The sequence below is a fragment of the Colias philodice genome, chromosome 8 (genome assembly GCF_061535455.1).
Source record: "Colias philodice isolate Cphi_HAF_F1 chromosome 8, ilColPhil1 Martin Lab GWU primary, whole genome shotgun sequence".
In the NCBI taxonomy this organism is placed as follows: Eukaryota; Metazoa; Arthropoda; class Insecta; order Lepidoptera; family Pieridae; genus Colias; species Colias philodice.
This window is the reverse complement of record NC_143093.1, coordinates 8,110,232-8,137,879: the sequence shown is the minus strand read 5'-3', so window position 1 is coordinate 8,137,879 and position 27,648 is coordinate 8,110,232. Positions and strand designations below refer to the sequence as shown.

The window sequence follows — 27,648 nt, the reverse complement described above, 5'->3', positions numbered from 1 at the left end:
ACGAACAACGAACAACGAACAACGAACAACGAACAACGAACAACGAACAACGAACAACGAACAACGAACAACGAACAACGAACAACGAACAACGAACAACGAACAACGAACAACGAACAACGAACAACGAACAACGAACAACGAACAACGAACAACGAACAACGAACAACGAACAACGAACAACGAACAACGAACAACGAACAACGAACAACGAACAACGAACAACGAACAACGAACAACGAACAACGAACAACGAACAACGAACAACGAACAACGAACAACGAATAATGTGAATGTGAATGTGAATGTGAATGTGAATGTGAATGTGAATGTGAATGTGAATGTGAATGTGAATGTGAATGTGAATGTGAATGTGAATGTGAATGTGAATGTGAATGTGAATGTGAATGTGAATGTGAATGTGAATGTGAATGTGAATGTGAATGTGAACATACACAAACACAAACACAAACACGAAAACGAACAACGAACAGCGAACAGCGAACAGCGAACTCGAATTTTAATTCGGACACAAACACAAACACAAACACAAACACGAACACGAAAACGAACAACGAACAGCGAACAGCGAACAGCGAACTCGAATTTTAATTCGGACACAAACACAAACACAAACACGAACAACGAACATCAAACAACGAACAACGAACAACGAACAACGAACAACGAACAACGAACAACGAACAACGAACAACGAACAACGAACAACGAACAACGAACAACGAACAACGAACAACGAACAACGAACAACGAACAACGAACAACGAACAACGAACAACGAACAACGAACAACGAATAATGTGAATGTGAATGTGAATGTGAATGTGAATGTGAATGTGAACATACACAAACACAAACACAAACACGAACACGAAAACGAACAACGAACAGCGAACAGCGAACAGCGAACAGCGAACTCGAATTTGAATTCGGACACAAACACAAACACGAACACGAAAACGAACAACGAACAGCAAACAGCAAACAGCGAACTCGAATTTTAATTCGGACACAAACACAAACACAAACACAAACACGAACAACGAACATCAAACAACGAACAAGAACAACGAACAACGAACAACGAACAACGAACAACGAACAACGAACAACGAACAACGAACAACGAACAACGAACAACGAACAACGAACAACGAACAACGAACAACGAACAACGAACAACGAACAACGAACAACGAACAACGAACAACGAACAACGAACAACGAACAACGAACAACGAACAACGAACAACGAACAACGAACAACGAACAACGAACAACGAACAACGAACAACGAACAACTAACAACAACGAACAACGAACAACGAACAACGAACAACGAACAACGAACAACGAACAAGTTCGCTGTTCGCTGTTCGTTGTTCGTTTCGTGTTCGTGTTTGTGTTTGTGTCCGAATTAAAATTCGAGTTCGTTGTTCGTTGTTCGTTGTTCGTTGTTAGTTGTTCGTTGTTCGTTGTTCGTTGTTCGTTGTTCGTTGTTCGTTGTTCGTTGTTCGTTGTTCGTTGTTCGTTGTTCGTTGTTCGTTGTTCGTTGTTCGTTGTTCGTTGTTCGTTGTTCGTTGTTCGTTGTTCGTTGTTCGTTGTTCGTTGTTCGTTGTTCGTTGTTCGTTGTTCGTTGTTCGTTGTTCGTTGTTCGTTGTTCGTTGTTCGTTGTTCGTTGTTCGTTGTTCGTTGTTCGTTGTTCGTTGTTCGTTGTTCGTTGTTCGTTGTTCGTTGTTCGTTGTTCGTTGTTCGTTGTTCGTTGTTCGTTGTTCGTTGTTCGTTGTTCGTTGTTCATTGTTCGTTGTTTGATGTTCGTTGTTCGTGTTTGTGTTTGTGTTTGTGTCCGAATTAAAATTCGAGTTCGCTGTTCGCTGTTCGTTGTTCGTTTCGTGTTCGTGTTTGTGTTTGTGTTTGTGTATGTTTACATTCACATTCACATTCACATTCACATTCACATTCACATTCACATTCACATTCACATTCACATTCACATTCACATTCACATTCACATTCACATTCACATTCACATTATTCGTTGTTCGTTGTTCGTTGTTCGTTGTTCGTTGTTCGTTGTTCGTTGTTCGCTGTTCGTTGGTCGTTGTTCGTTGTTCGTTGTTCGTTGTTCGTTGTTCGTTGTTCGTTGTTCGTTGTTCGTTGTTCGTTGTTCGTTGTTCGTTGTTCGTTGTTCGTTGTTCGTTGTTCGTTGTTCGTTGTTCGTTGTTCGTTGTTCGTTGTTCGTTGTTCGTTGTTCGTTGTTCGTTGTTCGTTGTTCGTTGTTCGTTGTTCGTTGTTCGTTGTTCGTTGTTCGTTGTTCGTTGTTCGTTGTTCGTTGTTCGTTGGTCGTTGGTCGTTGTTCATTGGTCGTTGTTCGTTGTTCGTTGTTCGTTGTTCGTTGTTCGTTGTTCGTTGTTCGTTGTTCGTTGTTCGTTGTTCGTTGTTCGTTGTTCGTTGTTCGTTGTTCGTTGTTCGTTGTTCGTTGTTCGTTGTTCGTTGTTCGTTGTTCGTTGTTCGTTGTTCGTTGTTCGTTGTTCGTTGTTCGTTGTTCGTTGTTCGTTGTTCGTTGTTCGTTGTTCGTTGTTCGTTGTTCGTTGTTCGTTGTTCGTTGTTCGTTGTTCGTTGTTCGTTGTTCGTTGTTCGTTGTTCGTTGTTCGTTGTTCGTTGTTCGTTGTTCGTTGTTCGTTGTTCGTTGTTCGTTGTTCGTTGTTCGTTGTTCGTTGTTCGTTGTTCGTTGTTCGTTGTTCGTTGTTCGTTGTTCGTTGTTCATTGTTCGTTGTTTGATGTTCGTTGTTCGTGTTTGTGTTTGTGTTTGTGTCCGAATTAAAATTCGAGTTCGCTGTTCGCTGTTCGTTGTTCGTTTCGTGTTCGTGTTTGTGTTTGTGTTTGTGTATGTTTACATTCACATTCACATTCACATTCACATTCACATTCACATTCACATTCACATTCACATTCACATTCACATTCACATTCACATTATTCGTTGTTCGTTGTTCGTTGTTCGTTGTTCGTTGTTCGTTGTTCGTTGGTCGTTGTTCGTTGTTCGTTGTTCGCTGTTCGTTGGTCGTTGTTCGTTGTTCGTTGTTCGTTGTTCGTTGTTCGTTGTTCGTTGTTCGTTGTTCGTTGTTCGTTGTTCGTTGTTCGTTGTTCGTTGTTCGTTGTTCGTTGTTCGTTGTTCGTTGTTCGTTGTTCGTTGTTCGTTGTTCGTTGTTCGTTGTTCGTTGTTCGTTGTTCGTTGTTCGTTGTTCGTTGTTCGTTGTTCGTTGTTCGTTGTTCGTTGTTCGTTGTTCGTTGTTCGTTGTTCGTTGTTCGTTGTTCGTTGGTCGTTGGTCGTTGTTCATTGGTCGTTGTTCGTTGTTCGTTGTTCGTTGTTCGTTGTTCGTTGTTCGTTGTTCGTTGTTCGTTGTTCGTTGTTCGTTGTTCGTTGTTCGTTGTTCGTTGTTCGTTGTTCGTTGTTCGTTGTTCGTTGTTCGTTGTTCGTTGTTCGTTGTTCGTTGTTCGTTGTTCGTTGTTCGTTGTTCGTTGTTCGTTGTTCGTTGTTCGTTGTTCGTTGTTCGTTGTTCGTTGTTCGTTGTTCGTTGTTCGTTGTTCGTTGTTGTTAGTTGTTAGTTGTTCGTTGTTCGTTGTTCGTTGTTCGTTGTTCGTTGTTCGTTGTTCGTTGTTCGTTGTTCGTTGTTCGTTGTTCGTTGTTCGTTGTTCGTTGTTCGTTGTTCGTTGTTCGTTGTTCGTTGTTCGTTGTTCGTTGTTCGTTGTTCGTTGTTCGTTGTTCGTTGTTCGTTGTTCGTTGTTCGTTGTTCGTTGTTTGATGTTCGTTGTTCGTGTTTGTGTTTGTGTTTGTGTCCGAATAAAAATTCGAGTTCGCTGTTCGCTGTTCGTTGTTCGTTTCGTGTTCGTGTTTGTGTTTGTGTTTGTGTATGTTTACATTCACATTCACATTCACATTCACATTCACATTCACATTCACATTCACATTCACATTCACATTCACATTCACATTCACATTCACATTCACATTCACATTCACATTCACATTCACATTCACATTCACATTCACATTCACATTCACATTATTCGTTGTTCGTTGTTCGTTGTTCGTTGTTCGTTGTTCGTTGTTCGTTGTTCGTTGTTCGTTGTTCGTTGTTCGTTGTTCGTTGTTCGTTGTTCGTTGTTCGTTGTTCGTTGTTCGTTGTTCGTTGTTCGTTGTTCGTTGTTCGTTGTTCGTTGTTCGTTGTTCGTTGTTCGTTGTTCGTTGTTCGTTGTTCGTTGTTCGTTGTTCGTTGTTCGTTGTTCGTTGTTCGTTGTTCGTTGTTCGTTGTTCGTTGTTCGTTGTTCGTTGTTCGTTGTTCGTTGTTCGTTGTTCGTTGTTCGTTGTTCGTTGTTCGTTGTTCGTTGTTCGTTGTTCGTTGTTCGTTGTTCGTTGTTCGTTGTTCGTTGTTCGTTGTTCGTTGTTCGTTGTTCGTTGTTCGTTGTTCGTTGTTCGTTGTTCGTTGTTCGTTGTTCGTTGTTCGTTGTTCGTTGTTCGTTGTTCGTTGTTCGTTGTTTGATGTTCGTTGTTCGTGTTTGTGTTTGTGTTTGTGTCCGAATAAAAATTCGAGTTCGCTGTTCGCTGTTCGTTGTTCGTTTCGTGTTCGTGTTTGTGTTTGTGTTTGTGTATGTTTACATTCACATTCACATTCACATTCACATTCACATTCACATTCACATTCACATTCACATTCACATTCACATTCACATTCACATTCACATTCACATTCACATTCACATTCACATTCACATTCACATTCACATTCACATTCACATTCACATTCACATTCACATTCACATTATTCGTTGTTCGTTGTTCGTTGTTCGTTGTTCGTTGTTCGTTGTTCGTTGTTCGTTGTTCGTTGTTCGTTGTTCGTTGGTCGTTGTTCGTTGTTCGTTGTTCGTTGTTCGTTGTTCGTTGTTCGTTGTTCGTTGTTCGTTGTTCGTTGTTCGTTGTTCGTTGTTCGTTGTTCGTTGTTCGTTGTTCGTTGTTCGTTGTTCGTTGTTCGTTGTTCGTTGTTCGTTGTTCGTTGTTCGTTGTTCGTTGTTCGTTGTTCGTTGTTCGTTGTTCGTTGTTCGTTGTTCGTTGTTCGTTGTTCGTTGTTCGTTGTTCGTTGTTCGTTGTTCGTTGTTCGTTGTTCGTTGTTCGTTGTTCGTTGTTCGTTGTTCGTTGTTCGTTGTTCGTTGTTCGTTGTTCGTTGTTCGTTGTTCGTTGTTCGTTGTTCGTTGTTCGTTGTTCGTTGTTCGTTGTTCATTGTTCGTTGTTTGATGTTCGTTGTTCGTGTTTGTGTTTGTGTTTGTGTCCGAATTAAAATTCGAGTTCGCTGTTCGCTGTTCGTTGTTCGTTTCGTGTTCGTGTTTGTGTTTGTGTTTGTGTATGTTTACATTCACATTCACATTCACATTCACATTCACATTCACATTCACATTCACATTCACATTCACATTCACATTCACATTCACATTATTCGTTGTTCGTTGTTCGTTGGTCGTTGTTCGTTGTTCGTTGTTCGCTGTTCGTTGGTCGTTGTTCGTTGTTCGTTGTTCGTTGTTCGTTGTTCGTTGTTCGTTGTTCGTTGTTCGTTGTTCGTTGTTCGTTGTTCGTTGTTCGTTGTTCGTTGTTCGTTGTTCGTTGTTCGTTGTTCGTTGTTCGTTGTTCGTTATTCGTTGTTCGTTGTTCGTTGTTCGTTGTTCGTTGTTCGTTGTTCGTTGTTCGTTGTTCGTTGTTCGTTGTTCGTTGTTCGTTGTTCGTTGTTCGTTGTTCGTTGTTCGTTGTTCGTTGTTCGTTGTTCGTTGTTCGTTGTTCGTTGTTCGTTGTTCGTTGTTCGTTGTTCGTTGTTCGTTGTTCGTTGTTCGTTGTTCGTTGTTCGTTGTTCGTTGTTCGTTGTTCGTTGTTCGTTGTTCGTTGTTCGTTGTTCGTTGTTCGTTGTTCGTTGTTCGTTGTTCGTTGTTCGTTGTTCGTTGTTCGTTGTTCGTTGTTCGTTGTTCGTTGTTCGTTGTTCGTTGTTCGTTGTTCGTTGTTCGTTGTTCGTTGTTCGTTGTTCGTTGTTCGTTGTTCGTTGTTCGTTGTTCGTTGTTCGTTGTTCGTTGTTCGTTGTTCGTTGTTCGTTGTTCGTTGTTTGTTGTTCGTTGTTCGTTGTTCGTTGTTCGTTGTTCGTTGTTCGTTGTTCGTTGTTCGTTGTTCGTTGTTCGTTGTTCGTTGTTCGTTGTTCGTTGTTCGTTGTTCGTTGTTAATTGTTCGTTGCGTGTAAACAAGTCTCACAGTGATTTACCGAGTGTAATTTGTGACTCATTTTGATCCCACGTTTCGGACTTTTGAGTGAGTAAAACTTATAACACTGCTCACACATTATAAACCTGAAAATTATCATAGTTTCACTATATAACATTTTCAAGAAGAGGGTAAAAACAGAAGAAGAAACTTTGAACAACCTAGTTTTTCAACAACAAAATAACAATAACATCTGCAACTGTCATAATTCACTGTCAAGTGTCAACTGCCAATTCACACAAAAGTTGCCATAGATAAAAAAATTATATGAATATTTTCTGCTAATGCTGTGTCTACACGATCATTGATTAATTATGGCTGGAGAATGTTTGGCATGTAATTTGAACGTATTAGTGACGCATAAGAGAATCAAATGCACTAAATGTAGTGCACTTTATCATACGGAATGCGTTCTATCAACCAATTCTTCACAAGTGGCCCGTACTAATTGGATATGTCCCGCTTGTGTTGCTGCTTCTCGAAGGGGTGGTGACAACACAAACACACCTATTAGGCCTTCTCCTCGTGCAGTGACGTCCCCTGTGGCTGCTTCCTCCATTGGTGACTCCGCGAATTTTTCTACCATCTTGTCGGAGCTCAAATCATTCCGTAGTGATATGCAATTGAGATTAGACAAACAAGAAGAGAAGATAGACACTTTCAGTGGGGCTCTTGATTGTTTACAATCTGAAATAATCGAAATGAAAAAGTGCTTTCAGTCACTTCGCACCGATCTAGACTCTGTAATGGAATGCTCCAGTAAATTAAAAGATATAAGCAATCGTAATGAGGCCGCTCTGAAGTGTACGAAGAACTCAATTGTGGACATTAAAAACAAACTAGTTGAACATGAAAGCTCACTAGAATTTCTCTCGAAGAAGTTCGACGATATGCAAGCTGATTCCTCGTCACAGACATTAACTACAACTGAATTAAAAGTCAGTACTTCTACTATTGACAATAATTTGAAAACTCTTCAAAATAAGGTTAACCAATTGGAACAAATATCCAGAAGACATAATTTTGAATTACATGGCGTACCTGAAAAAAAAGATGAGAACTTAAATTCAATTGTGTCTAACTTGTTGGATAAAATATCTGTCTCGCTTCCCATCGATGCTGTTATTTCTTGCTATCGTATGGCCAAACGGGTGAAAAGTACCGACCGCCCGCGCACTATTTTGGTTACATTGATGACTCCTAGGCATCGCGATATGATATTATCAGCAGTGCATCGCTACAACAAATCTAACTCCAGGAATGTATTGAACTCGCTTGACCTCGGTGTTGTAAGTGAAGTTAAACAAGTTTATGTAGCTGAAAATCTCACACCAGAAATGAGACATATTTTCATGGAGGCTAGACAAGCTTCTAAGACACTTGATTACAAGTTCGTGTGGGTTAAGTTTGGGAAGGTCTATATGAGAAAAAACGAACATTCTCCAGCTGTAATCATTAATAGTCTAGATAAGATTAAAAATCTGCCTTAGTCTTTACATAATTATCTGCATCTACATTTAATTTTTATTATTATTATTTTTTTATCCGCTGCATTATGCTAATTTTTTACCAGAATGTAAACAGAATTAGAAGTAAGCTTCAGGATTTCTTTTTAAATGTATTAAACTGCAATTACGATATTATCTGTTTAACAGAAACTAATCTCGATCCTTCAATTAAAGATAGTGAAATATTGGATAATCGCTATAGAATTTTCAGGAGAGATCGGGATAAGTGCACTAGTCATAAAATTTCTGGTGGAGGTGTTTTAATTGCAGTAAAAAAAGATTACATAGTTAATAGAGTTTTCGAATGGGAAACTAATGTGGAATGTATTTGGCTAAGCTTAATTAACTTTAAAAATAAACACATTAGCAAAATTATAAAAATATGTCTAGTGTACTTACCACCGGATCTTTCCATTGATAAACTGAAAGCTTTCTATAATAATACTACTGAGATTTTGTCAGGATCCGATGATTCTTTTATTTTACTGGGGGATTTCAATACTCCTAACTTAGATTGGATTAATTGTAACGCGACGAAAACTGCTACTCCTAGACCTTTGTTTAATGACGTTAAAGTCAACTTAATTTTAGACTTGATGACTTATGGCAACCTTAACCAGTACAATTTTATCAAAAATGACAATAATCGCACTCTGGATCTATTTTTTGCCCGTTTGATTCCGGTATCACTTGAACCCTCAATCGCACTTAGTAAAATGGACGTTCATCATCCACCTTTTGAAGTGTGTGTGAATGACATTCACGTCCCGTCCCTCGAACCATGTAAGAATAATAAAATCTTAAATTTTAGAAAATGTGATATAAATAAATGTAAAGATGAACTTAGGAATATTGATTGGAAGGTTCTCCTTTCCTCCGCGGATATAAATGAAAATCTGACACAGTTTTATGACACTCTAAATCTCATCATTAAAAATAATACACCTTATAAGCAACAAAGAAATTCATCAATACCTATTTGGTTTAGTAACTCTCTAATCAAATGCCTACGGGAAAAAGAGAAATTTCATCATAAATTTAAAATGTATAAAAACCCACGTGATTATGACACTTTCTCTCTTTTGCGTAAAAGGTCTAAAAAGATGATGAAGGAGTGTTATAACAATTATTTAAAAGATGTTGAATCGTGTCTACATAAAGGTAACATTAAATTATTCTGGAATTACGTAAAGAGTAAAAATAAATGTTCAAGTTTTCCCCAACTAGTTAAATATAATAACATTGTTGCTACTAAGGGTAGTGATATCTGTCAAACTTTTGCTAAATATTTCCATTCTGTATATGAAAATAATGCCATTGTTGAGGATCCCGTCCACAACAATTGGTCTAATTGTCTTAACAAAGTAGTAATTGAAGCGCATGATGTTAAAAAACTTCTTAAACAATTGGATCCGAACAAGGGTCCTGGACCGGACGGTATTCCATCTCACTTTGTTAAATCTTGCTATAACGAGCTCACCTTACCACTTTATATAATTTTTAATAGATCTCTATCTACAGGCATCTTTCCTGACTTTTGGAAGATCGCTCACGTAATTCCAATATTCAAATCCGGCGATAGATCGGACTGTTGTAATTACAGACCTATCTGCATACTAAATTGCTTTGCTAAAATATTTGAACGTGTTATTTACAATCAAATTTACAATTTTGTTAAACCTTTACTTATTTCTGAACAACATGGATTTGTCGCGCGTAAATCAACAACATCTAATTTAACTGAATATGCTGACTATCTCCTAGAAACTTTGGACAACAAAGGACAAGTGGATGTCATTTACACCGACTTTCAGAAGGCGTTCGATAAAGTCAACCATGAGCTCCTGATTAAAAAGCTGATGATTTGTGGCATACATGGGAACTTATTGCGTTGGATCATCTCGTACATTAAAAACCGCACTCAAATAGTTGCTCTCAACGGCTACCTATCTGAACCCTATTCTGTTCCTTCCGGTGTTCCCCAAGGTTCCCATCTTGGCCCTCTTTTGTTCGCGGTTTTTATAAATGATGCACCTTTACGATTTAATATAGGTAGTAAATGTCTACTTTATGCGGATGATCTGAAACTATATAGAAAAGTCGATAATATTGCTGACTGTCAGTTGCTTCAAGAAGACTTAATTGCTCTTCATGCCTGGTGTAAGAGAAATTTAATGAAATTAAATACCTCAAAGTGTCATGTTGTCACATTTACTAATAAAGTAAACAGTATTAACTTTTCGTATCAAATTTCAAATATTATCTTAGGTCGTAAAGAATTCATACGTGATCTAGGGGTGACATTCGATAAAAGTTTATCATTTATCGATCATGTCGAATCTACTGTCAAAAAAGCCAATCAAAATTTAGGCTTTATATTACGAATGTCCAGATCTTTTAAAAATAAAAATAGTGCCCTAATTCTTTATAAATCTCTGGTCCGTAGCACCCTTGAATATGGCTCCTCAGTGTGGTCTCCATTCTACAAAACGCATATCGACAAGCTCGAATCGGTACAAAAACGATTTTTACGTTCTCTATGCAATCGTGAACACCTTAGAAGATCCTTGCCCACCTATGACATTCGACTTAAATATTTCAATTTGGATTCACTTGAAATGCGACGTAAATTCATTGATTTAACTTATATGTATAAAATTATCAATAACCTAATTCACACTGATATGCTTTGTAAATTCTCTTTATATTGTAACGCTCGTGTCACTCGGAACGCTAAACCCTTCTATATACCCGCCACTCGCTTATATATTTCTTATAATAACCCAGTATATAGGTTATGCCGACTATATAACGAAATAGTTAATAAAGATAACACTATTGACATTTTTTCAAATAGTCTAGCCAGTTTTCGTCGCCTAGTACTTACTGCTCTGCGTAGCACCTGAAGCATACGGATTTATGTCGAATCTTGTTAGCCTAAGTATATCTTTTATTGTATTTTTTTTTTATTGTTGTGGTAACAGTATTTTTAATTGTTTTTACATCTTTCACACTCTAAACATTTGTGTATCCATAGAATAGGCTTATACATAGAACGTTATTAATTGTACTTGAATAATTTGTTTGTTATAATGTTGTATAAGCTGTTTGGAAACTAATAAAAAAAAAAAAAAAAAAAAAAAAAAAATTGTTCGTTGTTCGTTGTTCGTTGTTCGTTATTCGTTGTTCGTTGTTCGTTGTAATGTGAATGTGAATGTGAATGTGAATGTGAATGTGAATGTGAATGTGAATGTGAATGTGAATGTGAATGTGAATGTGAATGTGAATGTGAATGTGAACATACACAAACACAAACACAAAAAAAAATCAAATCAAATATTTTTAATAATTGAATTATTTTTTAAAATTATAAATATTCCTTGTCCTCTATATAATTCTCTTCTACCTAAATCAACAGTTTTTATTAAAATTTGACCTAAATTTAAAAACTTATAATTTAAGCCATAAGTAGATAAATCTGGTAAAAATCGTATTATTCTTAAATAATTACTTAATTTATAAGTTATAATAAATTTATTCATAGAAAATAAATTTATTAATCTTATAAAATAACCAAAAAAACTTCCTAATAAAACCACATAAATTACTATTAATTTTAAATTTAAAGGTAAATAAATTAAAATAAAATAAATAATATAAAATAGCCTTTATTGCTGTTACTTTTCTTAAAATTATTACATGCCAATTTCTTAAAAACTAAGTTAATTCTACTTATTCTAATTTTTATTTATATTATCGGCAACAGGATGTTTATACGGAACAGCTTGTCTGTCGACAAAGGCCTCCTCTAAAGATTTCCATATATTTCTATCTTTTGCTAAGCGGGTCCATACAGGACCGGCTATTTTCTTAAATTCATCTTCCCATCTTTTGCTTTGTCTACCTCTATTCCTTTTGTTATCTCTTGGATACCATTCCGTTACTAACTTAGTCCATTTCTCTCTACTTTCTCTAAACATATGTCCTGTCCAACGCCATTTTAGCTGTCTGTAAGTTGTGAGTGCATGTTTAAATTTAGTTTTATTTTTAATTTCTTCTAATTTCACTCTATCTTTTAGTTTTATACCCAGAATACTCCGTTCCATTGAATTTTGGCAGACTTTTAATTTATTTTCCTGTAAATCTGTTAACGCCCATGTCTGGCACCCGTATAGTAAGCATGGCATAATGCATATTTCGTACACTTTCTTTTTTCCTTTCATAGGTATATCTTTATTCTTCATTACTTCCCGTAGAGACCAAAACCGTTTCCAAGTATTATTAATTCTTCGTTCTATTTCTTTATTCATGCAATCCACTGTCGATATAAGTTGGCCCAAATATATATATTCATTTACAAATTCTATTTGTTCATTGTTTACTGTTATTAGTTCGTTTGTTACTGTTCGTTGAGAATTCGTCATAATTTTTGTCTTAGTTAAGTTCATTGTCAGTCCTGCCTTAGCACTTTCATCCGATAGTTGCTGCATCATTACACCCAGAGTTCCTGCATCTTCTGATAATAAAACTAGATCGTCCGCGAAGCGCAGGTGGTTGAGATTTTCTCCATTTATATTGAGGCCATTTTCGGTCCAGTCAAGATTTCTGAAAATCATCTCCAGCACTGCTGAAAATAACTTCGGTGATATAGGATCTCCTTGGCGTACACCTCTTTGAATAGGAAATTCGTTGCCAGTAGATTCAAGTTTAATTTGTGCTGTGCTCGCTGTGTATACGTTTTTAATTATTCTTATGTATTTTGCTTGTATCCCTTGTTTCTTTAGAGCGTCCCATATAAATTCATGTTCCAAGGTATCGAACGCTTTGTTAAAATCAACGAATCCAATGTAATATGTTTTGTTATATTCTCTATATTTCTGTAAAACTTGTCGTAGAGTATGTATGTGATCTAAGGTTGAGAATTTACTTCGGAAACCAGCTTGTTCCTTAGGTTGGTTTTCATCTAGTGTATTGGTAATTCTGTTTAATATTATTTTAGAAAATATTTTATAAATATTTGACATTAAGCTGATCGGTCTGTAGTTTTTTATATCACCTTTGTCTCCCTTCTTATGTAACAGTATGATTGTCGATTTGGTCCAGTCCTCCGGAATGATTTCCGTTTCGAGGATTTCATTGAATAAATCTGTAAGTATTGGTGCTAACACTGGTAATGTAGTTTTTAGTATTTCATTTGTGATTAAGTCTGATCCAGGTGCCTTATCTACTTTTTGTGTTTCGATAGATTTTATTGTTTCTTCCTTCAGAATTGGTTTAATCTCCTCTTGGTTTTCTGAGTTATATACCTTTATTCCTTGTTCCTTTATATTGCTTTTGTATAAATTTTGATAATATTCCGTAGCGATACCTAGTATTTCTAGTCTTTTAGTGGTCTTTGCATTGTTTTTATTTTTCATATTTGGAATCCAGTCCTTTTTGTGATTCATTTCTTGCAGCGCCTTCTTTATTCCTCCTGTTTTTTCTATGTATGTTCTCAATGTTGTTGACCTTTTCATTTTCCGTTCTTTTCTAAGTTGTTCACTAATCTTTTTACTTAATTCTGCTATCTTATGGCCATTGTTTTTGTAAGTTCTTCCTTGTTGTATCAGTTCTTTCCGTTCTTGTAATAATTCCTTAGTTTTAAATGATATCACTTTCTTACTAGTTATGTTTACTTTCATAGTTTCTGTTTTTAGTTGTTTGATCAATCTGATGTATTTTTCTTGAGTCGACATTCTTTCTTTACCACCATTTTGCAGGGATATTTCAAGGTTTTTCAGAAGTAAATCTTTGCTACCGGTGCATTCAATGCCTTTCACGCTGTAGTGATATTTTCGTGCTCTTTTAGCACGTTTTCCTGATAGTTTTGCTCTAACAATTCTATGGTCTGAGTTAAAATTGAAGTTGTTTAAAATAGACAAATCTTCAAAAACTTTTATATTGTTAGACATAATATAGTCGATCTCGTTTTTATATCGGCCATTGGGAGAGATCCATGTCCATTTCTTTGATGGTTTCTTTTTGTAAAAACTGTTTAGGATGCTTAGCTTATTTTCAATGGCAAATGAAACTAGTCGTGAGCCGTTTTTACTTCTATTGCCAAATGCATGACATCCTATGTTATATTCTTCTCCACATTTTTGTTTACCAATCTGTCCATTAAAGTCACCCATAATTATCATGTTTTTTGATGCATATGAAGTAGTTAATTGTAGGTCTTCGTAAAATTTTTCTATTTTTACTATATCTTCTTTCTTATTTGATTCAATAGGCGAATACGCCTGGATTATAGTCCATTCTTGTTCATCCTCACCATCTACGGGTAATAGAATGTTGAGAATTGCTATTCGTTCTGAAATACCCCTTAGTTCTTTAATGTTTTTGGCAAAACTCTTTTTAACTATAAATCCGACTCCATATAATCCGGGCGTCTCCCCAATGTGGTGTAGTATGTAATTTCCATGGTCTTCTATTTTTTCTCCAAATCTTCTTACTTCACTAATACCAATAATGTCCCATTTTATTTCATCCAATGCTAGTTCTAATTCTTTCAATTTCTCGGTGGTCCCTAGTGATCGGCAGTTTAAAGTTGCTATGTATATATCGTTATATTTATTTTTACTGATATTTTTTATCTTTAGAGGGTCGCGGTCTTTTTCCCCCACGATGACCAGTCGGCTTGGAGGAGGTAAATAAATTATTTAAGGGCAATTAAAAAGTATTCATCTTAAAAATCTTCCAGAAATTACTCTTATTAATAATAATATTATTATTCTATTTAATATAATATAATCTTCATCATATAATTGATATACTCTTATCAAATTAAATTCATTAATTATTAAATATATTAATAACCGAATTGTATAAAATATAGTTAAACCAGTAGAAAAATAATATAAAAAAAAATTAAAATATTCATATTTCTCATTCTAACTATTTCTAAAATTAAATCTTTTGAATAAAATCCAGCTAAAAAAGGAATTCCACATAAAGCTAAATTAGAAATATTTATACATATAGAAGTCATAGGAATATAAATTCTTAAACCACCCATATAACGAATATCTTGATTATCATTTAATATATGATTATGGCCTGTACCCTCATAGGAGGCCCGTGTCCCAGTTGTGGGAACGTATATGGGCTGATGATGATGATATGAATAATTATTCCTGCACATATAAATAATAAAGCTTTAAATATCGCATGAGTTAATAAATGAAAAAATGCTAAATCATAATATCCTATTCTTAAAATTCTTATTATTAAACCCAATTGTCTTAATGTTGATAATTCAATTTTTTTTTTAAATCAAATTCATAGTTAGCTGAAACTCCTGCTATAAATATGGTTAAACCAGAAACTAATATTAATATTTTAGAAAAAATAGTACCTTCTAATAAGTTCCTAAAACGAATTAATAAATAAACCCCAGCTGTAACTAAAGTAGAAGAATGTACTAAAGCAGAAACAGGAGTAGGAGCTGCTAAAGCAGCAGGCAATCATGAACTAAAAGGAATTTGTGCTCTTTTAGTTACAGCACCTAAAATAATTAAACTACTAATAATTTGTATAGATAAATCTTTTTTTATAAATTCTAAATAAAAAATATAATTTCAACTTCCATAATTTATTATTCAAGCAATTACTATTAGTAGTATTACATCCCCAATTCGATTTGATAAAACTGTTAATATTATTTTAAATTTTGATAATAAATTACTAAACAATATGAAACTAATCCTAAACCATCTCAACCTAAAAAAAATTCTAATAATATTAGGGCTAATAATTAATAATATTATTGAAAAAACAAATATTAATACTAAATAAATAAAACGATTTAAATTTAATTCTGATCTTATATATCTTTTTCTATAATAAATAACAGAAGAAGAAATTAAAGAAACAAATATTATAAATACTAAAGATATTTAATCAATTAATATCGAAAATACAATATTTACTGAATTAAAAGAAATAATCTCCCATTCTAAAAAAATAATCTTATTATTTATTAAAAAATAAATTATAAAATACTAGGTTTCCGCCCGCGGCTTCACCCGCGCAGTTAAAGAAAAACCCGCATAGTTCCCGTTCCCGTGGGATTTCCGGGATTGCGTCATTTTCCCGGGATAAAAAGTAGCCTATGTCCTTTCTCGGGTATCAAAATATGTGGCTTGGCCGTTCGTTACTACAAGAACTATAATAGTTCTTCAATAATTGTATAACACAAAAGTAATGAACAGTGAATTAATTTTTCACCTTACGCCGATGTGAATGTAGCGAAATGGCCAAGCCACATATTTTGACTAAGGTGTAGAGTTTGTGAAGTTAGGCCTTGTAGAGTTAGGGCGTGTAGTGTTAGAAGCTTGGCTCTACATGAGATCTGATAACTTTTTGACAGTGCGATTCATATGGGCTCGTCTTGGCAACATTTTACATGAAAATGTTTTTGGTGGGATTATATTAACAAAAAGAGAACAAAAGACATTCGAAGTTGTCAGTTATGAAAAATCTACAAATTTTCAGTGACAATCACTCCATCATGGTCCATAAATTCGTTCGGCACTAATCATTCTTTATTGCATCAATTTAAAACTTGATAAAACTTGAATAATTGTCGTTCTTTTATCTCTGCTAATATTAAAAGAATTTGTCCTCCAACGAATAAAATGCTTAAAATTTTCCACTTTTACGTGCATATTTTTCCATAAAGGCTTTCTGTTCGTATTCAGTGGAGCAACCAGGCAAATGCTTTGAAGCTATTTTTTATACATCACTATACGTCTTTCTTAGCCTGTACTCAATTCATTGTGTCTAGGGACGTTAAGTCACTTTATATAGAGAGATTCATTCTAAATATCTAGAGAGTCTAATTTAATATTAAAGCATTTCGGGTAGGTACCTAATAGGCCATTTGTTAGCGGTTGAAAAGAGTAAAATAAATTAAAAAAATGGTTTTAACGACTCTTAAATTTAACATTCACGTTTTGTTTTCGCTTCGGTGGTATGATAATGTGTTTTTTGTACACCTTCTATAGCGATCTTTTATTGAGATTTTTATCGTCAAGTTATAATTAAATTTAACAACTACCTTGGACTTCAATTTTATGTAACATTTGTTTTTCTCTCTTTGAAGTTACCTCGTATTCCCACATTTCATACCAGGTTGCCATGGAGACATCAATGTTTTAAATTAGAACTTCTTTTGTTCGAATGTAATATTATTATAAGTCTGTATACTTAATTATTATTATGAACCGTAAAACCTCATTTGATGAAGCATTCAATTTCACACATATCAAAGCAAATAGAACTGTTTGACGGCAAATTAGTTTGTAATCATGACTGAAACCATACTTGTTGGTTAGGATTAATTGTAGGCTGTGATTGAATCAACTTGTGACATTTCAGAACTTAGCTTCAGATATTGAAACCACTTAAAAGTCATTTATTGAGTTTCACGTACACAACGCGTTGCTTGTGTAATGAGAGTACATAATGAAAGAGTGAGTAATGGAATAGTTTCAAACCATTAAAAAGACTCAGCATTGAAATGACTACCGATAAAAAGACCAAATTGAAACTAACAGGTCGATTCTTACTGAAAAAATCACTTAAATCCACACGCTTCCGAGAAAAAGCTTTCAATTTTGATATTTTGTCATACCGCATAAATGTAAGGTCGTAATATATTTTTATTCCCGTTAGTGCCTACTTTAATAGATGCTGATTTAATTCTCTCCCCTGAGAGTGATAAAATGGTCTTACCCTGGCGGTTCTATAATAAATACATAATGTGAATTAATGGCCTATTACCTTCTCTTTTCAGATCCACACGTTCGTGCCTCGAATTCCCTGAAATTGTACCTATATAGCAATTAAGACAAATCGTGTAATATACAATCCAGTACGGAGTAAGCGTAAAATTAAATCGATTTCGAGAAATGTTATTAAAGGTGAATTTACATGGCGTTATATCCAAAAAAGTAATTATAATATATTTTTATTTAAACAAAATCTTCTGCATTATAATATTGGGTTACATTATTAAATATAAAATAATTGATAGCTTTGTTACGGTGTAGCCAGAAAGCTTTAACGATTTAGCAGTGCACTCCAACCCCCCTATGCAAGTGGCTTTCTGTTAGCGTAGCGTTCAATAGAATAGACTACGAATGTATGAGATTGACGTAAGCAGTAGAGATACGTATCTACAGCTTACGTCAATCTCATACATTCGTAGTCTATTCTATTGAACGCTACGCTAACAGAAAGCCACTTGCATAGGGGGGCAAGGTCCCTTAGGCTTTACCTACATACTGCACCAATTCAGATTTGAACCACCGAAATAGATTTATCGACTACGGTTTTGTACTTGTCTGAACTCGAAAAAAGATCAGACTGTATTCCAAATTTTAGAATTATTTTTGTAGCTACAAAAAATACAACCTATACACTTATGCATTTCTCTTTATATCCTTAAAAGTAGTAAGGAATTACTAGCTGTGCCCCGCGGTTTTACCCACGTTGCTCCGCTCCTGTTGGGATTAGCGTGATGATATATAGCTTATAGCCTTCCTCGATAAATAGGCTATCTAAAACCGAAAATTTTTTTTTAAATCGGACCAGTAGTTCCTGAGATTAGCGCGTTCAAACAAACAAACAAACTGTTCAGCTTTATAATATTAGTATAGATAACCTATTTATTGATTTCATAAATGAACCAATACAATAATGTATTAAATTTTAATACTAATTCGAATAACCTTACCCTATTTCATCTTATACCGACATTATAATAACGTGACAGATTTCGATACCGAACTAATTTATTCGTTACGTGTCGTATCTCAGCCGGAGGCCGCTGAGTGAGTGCTCAGAGGACTGTCACTAGACTACAATGTCGCGAGCTCACCTTTGTAAACGTAATTTTATGCAAAACCGACGATTTTATCCCTTTATTCCAAGGCTAAAATTTTTGAGAACATGAAAGAATATTCATGATTTGACACTTCGATATTTGGGGGTTTAGTCGACATTTTATTCGGCAGGAAAGCTAAAGGACCGTTTATAACTAGGCTGTTATAATATTATCCTTCTTTACTAATATATACTATAGAACTATTACTATTACTATAGAAGAAAGAGGGAAATAGAAGGAAGAATACATACTAAGGTTCGCACAGTAAATTTAAATCGCATACCTACTACGTTACCCGCAGAAGATTATGCTATTTATAATATTTTGTATTACTTGAATAAAATGTGTAGGAATTTCCATTCCCAATTCCATTCTTAATAGAATTTGTCTTTATCCATTACAAAAAAAAATATTTCTCTACAACTTAAACACCTAAATTGGTACTGAAATATTGTAATGGTCTCTAAGACAGACTTTAAAATAGACTTTGTTTACGCTTTGTTACTTTTTTCAACGAGGTTTATAATTGGTATTTATTTTAAGGGTCTCAAAAATATTTCACAAAGCTACACGAGCTATTGACAGAGATCAAACAGTTGACCCAACATAATAAAAACAGTCACATCATTAGAGCCCGTAAAGGCCTTTAATCTCCAGCTAGAGGCGGGTAAAATTGTGTCATTCACTTAAACATGTTCTGAATTGCTCCTCATAGAAATCGGAGATTGTGAAAAGAAAATCTCTCGGAATCCGAGGTCCCAAATTGCGGATAATATTTCACCTGACGGCGGCATCTGGCCGCAGCAAATGAAACAGTTTGGGAGAGATATTAAAAAACTCGATTTTGGTGATGTTAGTCGTACAGACAAAAATGTTCTCTAATTATACCCGGCTGGCACATTGCGAGGGAGATAATTAGATATTAATGCGTTCAACTTGTTCAGTGTTTTTTGCTTAATGTAGGTCAGAGGAAGTTTAAATTGAATGTGTAACGAAATGATGTGGTATTTGTTTAGCGAGGTTAACTTTGATTTTAAGGGATGACATTATTTAATTAACGTTACTTTTACATATATAAATATTAAATTGCTACAATCTATTATAAAATTGTATTTGTTTAATGATATATCAAATATTTTAATAAATAATAAAAATAATAACTAATTAATACTGTACAATTTTATACTTATTTCAACAATAAAATATTCATATTATTATCGAGACATAAGACAAAGCAATCAGTACATTTTTTAATATTGGTTGAATTCCTTTGTCATAACGTACAAGCTATTGGATGATGGCTTAAAAAATATGAATAACCATTAATTTACGTTTACATTTATCTACTTATTTATGCTTGTATAAAATTAATATAATAATGATTTAAAATAAACCTATTACATTCTAAGAAAATTAAGGGTTTTGAACTAAAGTTATATTTTACGCTACGAACTTTAAGAGATTATAAGTTTAAGGGAATTTAATTCAATCAAAAGTGATATTACGAATTTGTAAAGTAATTATTCAAAAGTTTAAATAATAAAGTTTAAAATAATGATATTCACAGATTTAAAAACGTCCACACAATGGTCCACACACAATATTGATTTTGTTAAATGTCAAATCTGTTTATTCTGAAAGTATCACATACTAGTAATAAGTATAAATAAATATTGTTTAAATGTATTAAAGTGATATTTCATACGCATACTTTTGTTAGTAGAGCTAGTTTTCTTTCAAAAGAAAATGAAATATTGCATATTGATTATGATATTATATATTAAGTACCTTTATAGAAGTACTAATATTAAATAGTCTACTCATCGTCTTGCAATTACTAACACTTAATACACGCTTTAAAATTTGCTAGCCTAGTGAACGTTTTCCTTACAGTATGAATCAGTTGTATTTACAAGAAAATTGATAGCTAATTAAAGTCAGAATCAATTATAAAGAAAAACGTTTCACACACGAACGTATTCCAATCGCAACAGCCGCTATTTTGAAAACGAAAAGTTATCGAACGAGGGTTTATTAAAACTGAATTTAAACCGATTTATATGCTTTCGACAGCCATTGTCGGAATTTAATATCGGCCTGCTCTACATTTGTATTCTGTAGAAATTTTCTCGTTTTTTCCACTGCAGATCATTCAGTACAAAGCGTGATTTTAATGTCGAATCTTTTAAGTATTTTTCGCCAGATTTATTAGTCTTTATATCTAGCACAATGTAGATATTGAGAAAGGATCTGGGTTTTTAATATTTGTGATAATCGAGTGGTTTCACAGTGAAAAATGTCTGACTACTGTCTAAATGTGAAACCTCAACTAGAGAAATGAAAAAATCTTCCTGTGTAGTTTTGTTATCACAAAATGTTAACAATATTAAATTGCATTTTTTTGTTTGATACGAAAACATTTATAAAAATTTCCAACTAAAAACATTTTGAAGGCTCTATAATTGAAGAGTCCACATCATTTTGACTTTCCGCCCACCGAGCGTCGTCGTCCAATAAAATATAATAAGGAGATTACCCACTCGATGACAATACCGCGAGTTAATCGTACGGGGCTCGATTCGATTTGTCCATCAATAGCTTCTGGATACCTGCTACAGGTATGGGATCTGATGAGGGGCGGGCGGGCCAAGGGAACAGTGCAAACGCAGCTCTTCCAGGAGAAGGTCGTGCGCGCGCTCCGTCCCCGCGCCTAACGAACTAGTGAACAAATATATTTGTGTTACCATACTGTGTTTGTTTTGTGCACCGAGCTTTTAAGGATTTGCGTGAGGTATGCAAACAATTTATAATAAATTAAAATTAATTAAGTATATATTTTTTTAAGTACAGTTTGTTTGTTCTCTTGAATTACTTCGCTATTTTCGATGTAAACTGTTAACCGGTGTTTATAATTAAGATTATGTAGGATGGTAATTTACTGTCGCTTGCTGTTGAAACTCCGTCGAATATCGGTTTTATTTTCAATAAATATAGAGCGAACAAAGCTCGTTGAGTTACTTGTTGCTCTCAGACCTATTAACAAAAACGTAACATTTGGTTTTAATGCCTACCTGTTGAGGCTTTCTGCTTCAAACTGTTAATTAATAATGGTTGATTAAAGCTGACGAAATTATTTTGATTCGTTATAATGAAAGATCGAAAAGCCTAGCGCTTAAACGCCTTCTCAATTTGTAAAAGCTTCCACACAATAGATTACAACTCTCTCTATATCATAAATCTAAGAGCACTAAGTAAATAACATACGTGAAAAAAATTAAGATGAATTTTATGTATTAAAATTTTCATTTGGAAATTGAAGATTTCGTTGTGGTTATTACTTGGTGTAATTTTTGTATAGTATCGAAGAAGAAAAATTTTTTAATTATTAGAAATTGCGACATTTTATATTTTTGGTCCATTAATAAAATTATAACTAGCTTTTTCCCGCGTTTACTCTCGTATTGGAATTGTAAATCAAAAATAAAAAAATCTATTATTCTAAAAAATTCATTAAAATCGGTTCAGGACGAATATGTTAATTAACAACCAAGGTACAGAAGAAATATGTACTAATCTGTAGATATAAAGATTTAAGCTTTACGAGCTTTTTATACATATAGAAATACCAGCTTTTTATACATACGAGCTTTTTATACATATAGAAAAACCACGGGCAAAGCCGGGGCGGACCGCTAGGGTCCGCCCCGGCTAGGTATTTCTATATGTATAAAAAGCTCGTAAAGCTTAAATCGTGGTTTATGCGTGAAAACAATACATACATTATTACATAATTACAAACTTTTCCTCTTTATAATATTAGTAGGTAGGTATAGAGTATAGATGTTTCGAAATTCCAAGTTATCAAAAACTTCAGAAATATAAATTGTTTATTAGATAGCATTATTACAGATAATATAATATTATTGTGTTATTGATAAAAATAATCTAGTAGGGTAATAATCACAGTTTTACTATCTCTATAATATTAATAACGATGTCTTCATAAGACGTTATCATAAAAGCTCGTGTATCGACGGCCGGGAGCAAAACTAGCAATAAATATAAACGATAACAACACAAGTTTTATCTAACTCTCACTTTATTTTATATAAGAAGAAGCTTGCAATATTAATTCTATGAGAACTACAACATTTAAACATTGCACAAAAATAATGTTGTTCGTAATTGATTTCCAACAAATTATGTACAAGTAAATAGAGCAAACGTAGAGACGTTTGCTTTTTAAGAGTAAAAGAGAGTCAATTAAAATCTTATTTGCAACGCGGAAACGCGGTCATAAAGCCGTAAAGCAAAACGTTTTCAATGTTGCAATTTATTTGCAATTCATATTTCTACAGTCTTTTATGATCAATTGTATTGAGGTTGCGCCAAACTACGGATTTTGAACATCATACTCTCAAATGGGGAAGAAGCATTCGGCCATATAAGGCTGGAGCATAAAGCATTCTTTTATATTTTTATAGAGATGAAAATACTCGAGGTCAGCACACAATGTCATGGTTAATTTAATTCTGCAAATGTTTATGTTACGATCATAGTTACGATTCTAGTTTGACACACACACACACACACATATTATTTTTGTTTCTCTAACGGTGCATTTACATCAAATAAGCAAATGCTCATTCTAACCCCAATATATATAAAATTCATATAGCGTAAATAGGCGTAGAGCATTATTTCGTTGTTCTTAGTGCGTTCAAAAAGATTCTTATTCGTTTACGCTTAAAGATTACAAAATAATGCTCTTGCTCTAGCTCTAGCTCTATGTTCGTTTGATATAATTTTACACCGTAATATGTGTTGATTTTGAGAGTGCTGCATGTAGATATTATTTTATATGAAGTAGTGAAATGACATCTTGACTATTGAATTATAACAACCTTGCCCTAAATGCATCTCTTAGTCGTAGATGTTTGGAAAGAAGCCTCAATATGTGGATATTAAACTGCGTTTTATCGCTCTCATTTGAGATTCAGCTTTGAATTGAATGTAATAGAATTTATCTTTGATAAATTTATATTTACATAGTAAAGCAACAGCAAACTTTTAATGATTTAGAGAATTTTATTAATTCCTTAAAACCACAACTTGTCTCTGATCTTATGCATATCAACTGCAACAGCGTAATTAAAATTCTTTGTTTGAAGATATAACGTACGTATCATGTTCAAATAAGTCAAGTATTTTTCATTGCCAAGCAAATTTATTTGATCTTTTTTTATACTTATTGAACCTGATTAGAGTTTCTTTTGTTATAGCCATATTATGTTTCGTTAGGAAGCGAAGACTATATATTTAAGACAAGCATATTAAAATGTACAGTTATTGTCAAACATTCTTAGAAACCACTTTATTGCGCCAACATCAAACAAGCTAATTGAAGGATCATAAAAATGTATGCACGCTTTCCTTACGTTGTGCACCCTTTGAACTGATCGTCCATTTTATTGACCAATTGAGCAATAAAAAGTACAAGGCTACATGCATGCATGATACTTACCCTTCAAACTTATAGAAATGTGTGTTCACTATTGTTTGGCGCCAGAATTAGGTCAAGGGTGAAATGGGACTTAGAATAATATGTATTGAATCTTAACTTAATCTCGGAATTCTATAGCATTGTAGGTTTTGTCCAACGAGACGTTTTCCTTACAATTTATACAAGTCGAATTGTATGAAATGAGCATTGTAACGTTATACTTTGTATAATGAATAGTTTTTGAACGTTATTTTAATAAAATGAATTCCACCGTAAATTCCGTTGTGAAAATTTTGCAGGCAAGCTCTTGATAAAATTCAACAAATTAAATTTGTTTATTTATTGTGCCGCATAAAATATACACAGAAATGTTATATTTTTTAATTTGAATAATTATATACAAAACTGTTGAAAATTTTTCATATATACCTACTGAAAACCGACGCTATTTCGGGATCATGAATACAATTCGAAATTTCTTCAAATTAAATAACTCAATTATTATTGAAAGTCACATAGAGAAACTTTTGAAGGGTGTGCGACCAATGTATTTAATCGCGTTTTTACATAATCTAAAAGACTCCCAAATAGTTGTGAGAACAACAACTAAAACAGAAAAGATATCTACCCTTAAGCGATAATAAACGTTTACAACGCATCGAGGAAAGCGATATTCGAGAAAATATAAAATGCAATAAATTACCATGACGCCAAAGAATACTTAAAGTCGCCTATTAATTTCATGCATAAAAGGATCCTGAATACTTTATTGTTGAGTGACCATTGTTCACAAACAAAGAGAGGCCAAGTCATCTAGATTCGTAAACAAACATTTTTTCGCGCCCTGATTTTAAATAATTTACTAGCGAGCTTTGTAAACGGTGAAAGAGATCTTCCTTTTACTTTTGAATCCTTAATGATGAGGTAGAAAGTATTTCGTCCTTAATGAGAAGAAAGAATTAATAAAGTGGGTATATTTGACACGTTTTAATAAAAAATTAAAACGTGTCAAATAAATTGAGCACAAATGTCCGATTTAATATGGCCTATACATAATATGTTGAATATTACAAATGTGTAGATGATTTCGTACCCCTCAATATGAAGTGTATGTTAAATAATGATATAGTTTAATGTGCCGAGCACATGTGTCAGAAATGAAACTTCTTTGACGCGACTTATAGGACTTAGACACATAAAATTTAACTCTCAACCTAAACAGGTTTCACTTGAACAAAAGGTCCTATTTTTTAGTCACATAGTATTCCACATTTGACTCTAAAACAAAGTCAATGCGCCAGCTATATTATATTCCAATGAATAGTTAACTCAATCAAAACTAGTCATCAATATTAATTTAACCATTAATTTTCCGTTTCGCTAACGTCTGTATAAACTTATTCAGGCAGAGTATTGTAACTTCAACAAAGGAAGTACAGAGACAAATCCGACTTGGCTCAGTATCAAAACTATTTGAAGATTATATAGATTAGATATAGCAATAGGTCAAAACTCTCTGTTATCTATTTGTCTATGAAATTAGTGTTACTGTCATCGTAGAAATAAAGGAATGGTGATTGAGAAGCTGTGAATGACCTACCGTTTATAAGTCTTTTTTCTTGAAGTTATTTCAAATCAATCAATCAAGTAAATGGGGGTAAATAGGGGCAAATAAACAAGTTTCAGAGTAAAAAATATATCCCTACTAGCGGTCCGCCCCGGCTTCGCCCGTGGTACATATGAAAAATAGATGTTGGCCGATTCTCAGACTTACCCGATATGCACAGAAAATTTCATGAGAATCGGTCCACCCGTTTCGGAGGAGTATGCAGACTAACATTGTGACACGAGAATTTTATATATAAGAGATATATTTCATATCCCTATATAGTACATATACGATGTTTAATGTTTATATAGTATAATATGAAATTGAAATGTAACTGCATGTTGCTATGCTATTACAGATTAAATGAGCCAACGACGATATAGTATATATACTATACTACCTACCCTCTATCTCTTGAAAAATCCTTTAAACATATTAAACAAGTTTTATTTGAAAATTAATATTTACAGGAATAAAGAACTTACTACAATATGATCGACGAGTTCAAAATTTAGTATGAATAAATAAACAATAGTTTTAGTATTACAAAACTCTATGAAACTGCTCTACATAAGATTAATTATCTAAACAAAAAATGTATCTATATGTATATTTAACACTGAATTAATGTACGTAGTTACGTGTACATGGTAGGTACTATATTGTTGTCATTGTTTCAGTAAAAATAATATAACAATCTGCCAGCCATTGGATCAATAATAATTAATTACTTAAACATTAAAAATATCAACAATTCACGTAATCGAAAAGTAATGGTTGTTTTCTGACTTATAACATTTTAATTGGCTCTTAATTCCAAATTTTAATTGACTTTATCTTATATTTTAGTTACTCAGTTTTTTTATATTTGTTACAAAGAACGCTTAATAATGAAATTACGCTTCAGTGTTTGGTTTAATTATTATAATGGATATAACGTAAAAACCCTTTTGAATAATATTAGGCTATATAATGTGGTACGTCATTGGTGTAAAAGCATGAAAAATATTGAGATAGCACTCTTAATGGGGACTGTTATTAATATGTGACGCCATAATATTATATTATCATGTTGAAAGGGAAAATAGGCAATTAACATGATGTACAATGTACATGCACATATTTTTCGAAATGATCTAACATCTATATTAATAATGTTTTATTTATGTATTTTTTGAGACAATGAAATTGCTTCTACTCTAGTCTCTACATGTACTTATTTAAGAAAGCCCTGAACGAAACTTAGACATTTCATTTTCTCCTGTCTTTCTACAATCAGTTAATATTAGTTTTGCTTTTTTCATTTCCTAACCAAACAGTATTTTCACTAGAAGCACAGATAATATATTACTAGAACAATAAACTTCGATAGTTTTGATCGGAATAATAATTAATTATAGCTATATCTTCAGTAAAAGCCTGATAAACTTTTTTGTAACCTTCGAAAATTGTATTCAGTGAATAAAACAAAACGATAATTAATAATATAGCATGTTATGACCAACTCTACTGCAATGAGTATTAAATTTCACATTAGTTGCAATACATAACGTATCTATTGATAATAACTAGCAAAATACAGTAATGGCTTTCCAACATACTCGAGTATTATGTAGCCGAGCTAATCTTTTAGCCATTTAATAATAAATAAGCTATAGGCTGTACAAATTATGCATCCAAGCTTGCTTCGATTTGGACTTTAGACCGTTGGGACACGCCCTCACCTTACTTATTTATTGATAAGAATATGCTTCGTCAAATCTTCTTTTTTTATGTATAGGC

General features: G+C 33.6%; 1 long non-coding RNA gene across 1 annotated transcript in view; it reads left to right on the top strand.

Annotated features, from left to right (window-relative positions):
- The first annotated feature begins 21,419 nt into the window (after nt 1-21,419).
- LOC149486685 (uncharacterized) overlaps nt 21,420-27,648 on the top strand; it is a 75,241-nt gene continuing 69,012 nt past the window's right edge. Inside the window, exon 1 of the long non-coding RNA XR_016315983.1 lies at nt 21,420-21,545. This is a non-coding gene — a long non-coding RNA (uncharacterized LOC149486685). The remainder of the gene's footprint in view (nt 21,546-27,648) is intronic.